Source organism: Chinchilla lanigera, unplaced genomic scaffold (genome assembly GCF_000276665.1).
Source record: "Chinchilla lanigera isolate Chin_1 unplaced genomic scaffold, ChiLan1.0 scaffold00034, whole genome shotgun sequence".
Taxonomy (NCBI): Eukaryota; Metazoa; Chordata; class Mammalia; order Rodentia; family Chinchillidae; genus Chinchilla; species Chinchilla lanigera.
The window spans coordinates 13,432,705-13,440,558 of record NW_004955435.1 but is presented as its reverse complement, the minus strand read 5'-3'; positions in this window follow the sequence as shown (position 1 = coordinate 13,440,558).

Genomic DNA, 7,854 nt, shown 5'->3' with positions numbered 1-7,854 from the left:
CAAGCCGTCTGGCAGTAAAAGATTAGTTGTTTTGGTTTTACAGTGTCCCTGAGACTGAGAGTGTTTACAATGGCAAGGAGACACCTGAGCGGAGTGTGGCTTTTTGATCAGGAAGTAGTATTTCCCACTTTGTGACTGAATTAGAAGTGAGCTAGAAGCAGTGAACCAAGGGCTAAAAGCTGAGCCACATACAGCCCGTTGGAGGATCGTCACCCTTGTGGGGGTGTGCGCATGACAGAAATGCCCAAATCTGTCCTCCCAGTCATCACCAAGGGAGCAGAGGGTCATCCTGAAGGACATGAGAGGGACAGAGAGACCTGACATGGGCCCACGATTTACAAGAACGAGAACAAGAATGAGGTAAGACCTCTTGGAGAGAGGGGTGGTTCACCTGTGAGGATTGGTGTGGATCAGTGTTGGATGAAGGCTGGCAATGACAAATGTTAGGGTGAGTGAAGAGGAAACGGTGGCTCATTGGTAGGAGGGGCTCAAACTAAGCGGGGGTTAGCCCGTTAGGAGCCACGCACCCTACCGGGTATCCAAATCACGGCACCAAAAATGTTAGGTTTGGCACGAGTGAGAGACAGAATAAGGATAAAGAAAGCCTTTATTGCCAGGCACAGCAGGGGCAGCTAAGAGAAGCAAGGACCCTCTGAGGGAGGAGGCCGGGAACAAAGTGTATACTGGGCTAGGTTGGGGGTGGAGCATAGTGGCAGCAGTTTAGGAGACATTACAGGCACTGACTGGGAAAGGGTGAACACATGCATGCAAAAGAAAATGGGAAGTAGTGGTCAGGTGGGGAGGAAGAAGGTGGAAGCCAGTATGGGTGGGACGTATTGTCTTTTGGGGCCCCGATGCCGTGCTGGATCACGGTCATTATGGCTTGGCAGAATTTTGTATGGGCAGAAACCCATCACTATAGATGAAAAGAGGCTTAAGAAACGTCAGCCAATGGCAATGTGTGAATAGTGTTTGGATCCACATTCAAACAAACTCTAAAAAGATTTTAAAAGACAATTAGAGGCATTGAAATACTTCAATATGTGATTACAAGCCAGGTGTGGTAGTTCAAGCTTGTTATCCCAGCACTTTGGGAAGCTGATGCAGGAGGATCTCAAGTTCAAGTCCACCCTGAGCAATTAATGTATTTATTTATTTATATATATATATATATTTTGGTTTTTCTGTGGTACCGGGAACCGAACTCATGACCTTGCGCTTGCCAGGCAGGCGCTTTGCTGCTGAGCTAAATCCCCAGCCCCGCAATTAATGTATTTAAAGAAAGTTGTTTTTAAAAAGGGCTGGGAACGTGGCTTGGTGTGAAGGTTCAATCCTCACACCAAGGTTCAATCCTCACATCCTAGGTTCAATCCTCAGTACTGAAAGAAAAAAAAAAAAAGAATATTGTGGTTGTTTTAAAAAATGAATCTTTATAATACTGTAAAGACATATAATAAAATTTTTACATTGGAAATTGTGTATTTAGAATTTGCCTCAGAATGATGGGTGGAGAAGCAAGAGCTAGTGTGAGGGGGTAGGATGGGTCAAGATTGGCCATAATCATTGAACCGGAGTGCTGGATATGTGGGTGTTTATTTTCTTATCTCTTTACTTTACTATATATTTGATTTTTCCATAATTAAAAGTTATAAAAGGAACAAAGGAAAAGGAAGCCTGCATCTCCGAGAGCCACATCCTGATCTGAGCTGCAGAGAAGACGCCCGAATAAGTCAGACCTCATTTTAGTCCCAACTTTCACACTTAGAATGTCCTTGGGCTGCTTACCTAACTCTCTGAGCCCCAGTCCTCACTTCTTACACTGGCAAAGCTTTTTTCACGGAGTTGTTGTGGGGAAGAACCATGACTGTACTTGGGAATGTCCGTGGGAAACTAGGGAATGCTGGGTTTTTGGTTTTGTTTTGTGGTTTTGAGACAGGGTCTCACTATGCAGTTCAGGCTGGTCTTGAACTCACTTTATAGCCTATGCTGACCTCAAACTCACAATGATCCTCCTGCCTCAACCTGGGATTACAGGTGTGCACAACCACGCTTGGCTCAAGGTATTTTGTTTTAAACCGTGAATAGAACATGGAATGACGGGGCAAGGAGGATGTGTGCCTCTCCTCCTCAGGACTTCCACCTCCCCATTTTTCACTGACTGCCAGAGTGAGGCTTTCATTAAAAAAATACTCCGGTGAGCCATTTTAATTTTCATTAACTTCTTGGCCATTTCTTTTATTATGTAATTTTGAGTTGTTTTTCCTACTGGTTGCCATAGAGATGACCATTAACGTCTTAATTTATAATGATCTAGTTCAACTCCTCTCCCTTCTTTAAACTGTTATCACAGTCATACCTCTATACATTTTTGTCCATTTACATAGGTATATTTCTGTAACTATTGCTTTATGAATTTTCTTGTACATTAAGTAGAAAAAACCCTTGTAATACATTACCTTTAGTAACTTTATGTTTTCACATAGATTCAAATTGCTATCTAGTGTATTTTCACTGCAGCCAAATCCCTTGGTATTTTTAGTGGGTCAGATCGGCTTAGAGACAAACTCTTTGTTTATGTAGGAGTATGTTAATTCCTCATTTGTTTCTGAAGGCTGGTTTGCTGGTGTTATGGTTTGTGTCTGGGTGTCCCCCCAAAGCCTCATGCAGCCATGGGGCAGGCTTTTAGAATTTGATTGATTATGGGTGTGAGAGCTGCACCCGCCCTGGGGTGGATAGTTTGCATATGTAAGGGAGAGGAAAAGGGTGCTTGAGGCCATTCCGTCCTGGTGTGTGCTTGTTGCTTTGCTGTGTTCTGCGCCAGGAGCTGTAGCCCTCTGCCATGTGTCACTCTGCCTTAAAATCTGCTAAGTACGGACTGAAACCTCCACAAACTGTAAGCGAAATAAACCTTTCCTTCCTTAATTTTGGGCATCAGGTATTTTGTCCCAGCAACAAGAGAAAAGTAACCAAGATAGCTGGTTATGGAATACTTGGCTGACAGGTTTTCTTCTCCCTTTGGCACTTTGAATATGCTACATTCCTGTCTTTTACCCTCTCTGGTTTCTTATGAAAAATCAACTCTTAATCTCATTGCAGATTCTCTGTATTGGATGAATCACTTTTATTTTGTTCCTTTTAAGATTCTACTGTTTGTCTTTTAAAAGTTTGATTATGGTATTTCTAGATGTGGATCTCTTTGAGTTCATCCTATTGATGTATGTTGAGCTCCTTGGATGTGTATACTAACATCTTTTATCAAACTTAGAAAGTTTTCAAACATTATTTCTTCAAGTGTGTGTGTGTGTGTTAGTGTGTGTGTGTGTGTGTGTGTGATAAGATTCAACCCAAGGTCTCATGCATGCTAGGCAAGTGTTCTGTTACTGGGCTACATCCATAACCTTTTTATATTTTAATTTTGAGAAAGGGTCTTGTTAAATTGTCCAGGCAGGCTCTAAACTTGCAATCCTCCTGCCTCAGCCTTCTGAATAGCTTGGATTACATATATATGCCCTCATGCCTGGATTCATATGGAGTGCAAATGGCTCCAAAGGCCTCCAGGGAGAAATGCACCAGTGGAACAGAGCAGTGGATGCTGTGTGCTACAAAAGCTGGTGGGTGACTCCAGTCAGGTGTCTGCCATATTCCTCTGGAGAGAGTTCTTGGCCAAATACCATTTTAGGGAGAGGCCAACTGAACCCAGGACTCAGAGCAGCCATGGGTTGGCCTCATGCCAGGACTCCCAATGTTGAAATCCCATAGTGATTCACCCTCCATGTTTCTCTGTAGATTTGATCCTCCTCTCTTGTGCTAGGAGCCAGGAGCCAGGGAGAAAGTAGAGTTTTCCTGTCCTTTTTCTGAGTTGTGGTCTGTCTATCCACTTTCTTTGTGCGTTCCAAATTTCCCTTCAGATCCTTCCTGGGACCTAGGGGTCTACCTCTCTCCTTCTTTTCTTCCCCAACTTCTTATTTTCCGGTCCCATCATGAGAAATCCCAGTGACTGGGTGAGGGACAACTTCAGGAGATGTCCATAGTCAGGGAGCTGTGGTCAGGCTGACAAGTGATACTGAGAGTGTTGTAGGCTGAACCGCTCAGGCCTCAACCCTACAATCAGAAGTCAGGATCAGCCTGAACATTTATGGAGTTAAAAATACCAGAATTGGCATCCTACCCTAGTCCTACTGCAGGCTTGTTAGGATCATGCAGCATGGATCTGGGCTCTGTGTGCCTCTTTTGTGTACCAGTGACAGCAGAGTCACATGATGAATTGGACTCTCACAAAACTGTAGACCCCAGAAGATAACTATAGGCTTGGAGTCACAGAGAAATCTCTTTATTTTCCTCCTTGCATTTTTTAAAATTTACTTTTACTTCTTGATTGTTTATTATTTTTTCATGAATGTTAACATTGTTTTTAGTTTTTTGTTATGTTTTATTTTTGTTTCTATTTTTCTTTCTTTCTTTTCTTCCTGTCTTCTTCACCAGTTTCCAAAAGTTTGGGTAATCTTCCTTTATACTTCAACCTTGTTTCTAATCTTTCCCCCTTCTTTTGTTTTGCTATTTTTTTCCTCTTTTCCCTTTTAAATTTTCTCCTCTGAAGGTAGAGTTGCTACTTTGAGTAAGTAGTTATTGTATATAATTTTCTGATATGTTTTGTTTTGTTATATAACTATAAATCTTGTACCTAGGATTAAAGGTGGAAAATTAACACATCATAGTCTGTCATTTTCTAGACTGTGCTTGATAATATTGTTATGGCTAATTGTAATACTTTAGCCAAAGTGACATAATTGTTATGATCATTTTTTTTTCTTGTAGATCAATATTGAGATTGTCTGGGAGTCATAAACAATACCGTAATCCAGAAATAAAGAATTGAGTAGTAGGCCAAACAAGCAGCAATTTCTCATTCCTAATAAATTGAAGAGGCAGGATCTTGGGACAGGCTCAAAAACCAAAAGCATGTTATGCCTAGAAGACATCTCTAAAAAGTAGTCATTTTCTAAAGAGGTCATGATACTAGTAATGAAGCTATTATAAAAAGCAATTTATGAGCATCAATGCAGAAAACAAATAAAAAATAGAAAATGAAAAATCACAGATACAAGATCCAACCCCAGACCTCCAGTATACCCAAGGCAAATCCAGGGAGCATTGATGTGGAAGAAATCAAAAGCCATCCAGCTGAAATTTCTGAAATGATAGCAGTGAAAGTAACAAAGGAGATGAATGAGTCTCAAGAAAAAAATCAGAAATAATTTCACAGATAACTAAAGAGATGAGGCCCATAATAAAGGACTTAGTTACTGACTGTAAAATAGATACAGATAAAAATAATAGAAGAGCTTAGGAAAGTGATGGAAACCATAAATGCTCAACATAGGAAAGAACTGAATTCCATAAAACAGATTCAAACAGATATCCAGGAGACTTTATTGAAAATACATGCATCAGAGTCAACAAATGTGCAGTTATAATATCAGATCTAGAAGGCACATTTGGCTGGGGATTTAGCTCAGCGGCAAAAGCGCCTGCCTGGCAAGAGCAAGGTCGTGAGTTCAGTTCCCGGTACCAGAGAAAAACCAAAAAAAAAAAAAGCAAAATAGAAGGCACATTTGTGGTTACTGATCATCAAATGAAAGACTTCTTAAAAATAGCCAAGGACCATGAAAAATCAGGCCAACAGGTGTTACATGGTACAAAGAAGAACAACATAAGACTAATCAGAATCAATGAAAAATCAGAAGAAAGCATAAAGGACATAACATGTTTACAGAAGTAATAGCAGAAAACTTTCCAAGCACAGAAAAAGAATTTGATATACAGATAAGTGAGGTATATAGAACTTTGATTAGCCATAATCAGAAAAAAACTATACTAAGGCATATAATTGTCAAGATTCTTAAAATTAAACACAAAAACAGAGTATTAAAAGCTGTTAGAGGAAAGAAACAAATCACCCACACAGGAAAACCCAACAGAATCACAGCAGACTTCTCAACACAAACCATTAAGTCAAAGAGAACTTGAAGTATTTTAAGCCCCTGGAGAAAATAACTTCCAACTCATATTCATGTACCCTGAAAAATTATATTTCAAAATTGATGAAGCAATAATATACTTCCATGATAAAGAATACCTGAAGAAATTCACTACCATCAAACCAGCACTCCAAAAGTTCTGAAGGATAGTCTAGAAAAAGACAACAAAGACAATGATTCCATTAATCCTACAAGAATGAATACACCAGGCAAGGCAAGAAGTTACACAGACGGGAAAGAAAGGTAAGCAGTTATGCAGACCAACAAGAAAATAATATGACAAGGATAAATGAATACATATCAGTTTGAATGATCTCAAATCAGCAATCAAAAGAAATCAAAAGATTGGCAAAATGGATCAAGAAACACAATCCAACAATATGCTGCATACAAGAAATATATTTAACTCAAAAAGAAATTCATAGACTGAAAGTCAAAGGATGGAAAACAATATTCCATGCAACAGAATATTAAAACTAAATATTAAAACTAAATATCTGGCTAATTGTATTAGCCAGAAAAAAGCTGAGGTAGCTATTCTACTTGCAGACAAAGTAGATTTCAAGCCAAGACTGATCATAAGGGACAAAAAATGTAACTACACACTTGTTAAGGGAACAATCCAAGAAGAAGAGATAACAATCATAAATATATATGCACCAAATACTGACATACCCAACTATATAAAACAAACACTAATGGATATGAAAAGTCTGGTAAACACAAATACAATTGCAGTAGGGGCCCTCAGTATGCCACTGTCACAAATAGACAGATCAACTGGATGAAAAATCAAGAAAGAAATATTAGAGTTGAATCAAACCTTTGAAAAAATGGCCTTAGTAGTTATCTGCAGTGTTCCACCTAACAACAGAATACACCTTCTAAGCAGCACATGTGACTTTTTCCAAAATAGGCCACATACTAGCTCACAGAACATGCTTAAGTAAGAGCAAAGGAATTGAAATTATCCCATGCATATTATCAGATCAGGGGTTGGGGATTTAGCTCAGTGGCACAGCATCTGCCTGGCAAGTGCGAGGTCACGAGTTAAATTCTGAGGTACTTAGTTAAGCTTCTAGACTTCTGAAATTATCTGAATTCTGAGGTACTTAGTTAAGCTTCTAGACTTCTGAAATTATCCCATGCATATTATCAGATCAGGGGTTGGGGATTTAGCTCAGTGGCACAGCATCTGCCTGGCAAGTGCGAGGTCACGAGGCACTGGAAACAAAACAAAACAAAACAAACAAAAAAAACCCCACATTATCAGATCATAGTATAGTAAACTTGAAAATAAATGGCAAAAGAAACCATAAAAACTACATAAACACATGGAAATTAAATAACACCCTTCTGAACAACCAGTAGGTCACAAATGAAATTAAAGAAGAAATTATACAGTTTTGACAATTAAATGATATTGCCAATACAACATAAAGGAAATTATGGAATGCAATGAAAGCTGTCCTATGAGTCCTGTGAAATTTGTAGTGGTGAGTTCCCAAATCAGAAAAACAGAGCAAGCTCAAGTAAATAATCTAATGTTGAACCTCAAACTTCTAGAAAAAGAAGAGCAAGCTAAACTCAAAGCACATATGAAGGAAGGAATTATAAATATCAGAGCAAAAATTAATGCAATTGAGACTAAGAAAGTAATATAAAGACTCAATGAATTGAAGAGTTTGTTCTTTGAAAGATTAAATAAAACAGGCAAACCCTTAGCCAACCTTATCAAAAAAGGAAAAAACCCAGATCCATCCAATTAGAAATGAAAATGGTAAAATCACAATGAATCCTGCAGAAATCCAGGAGA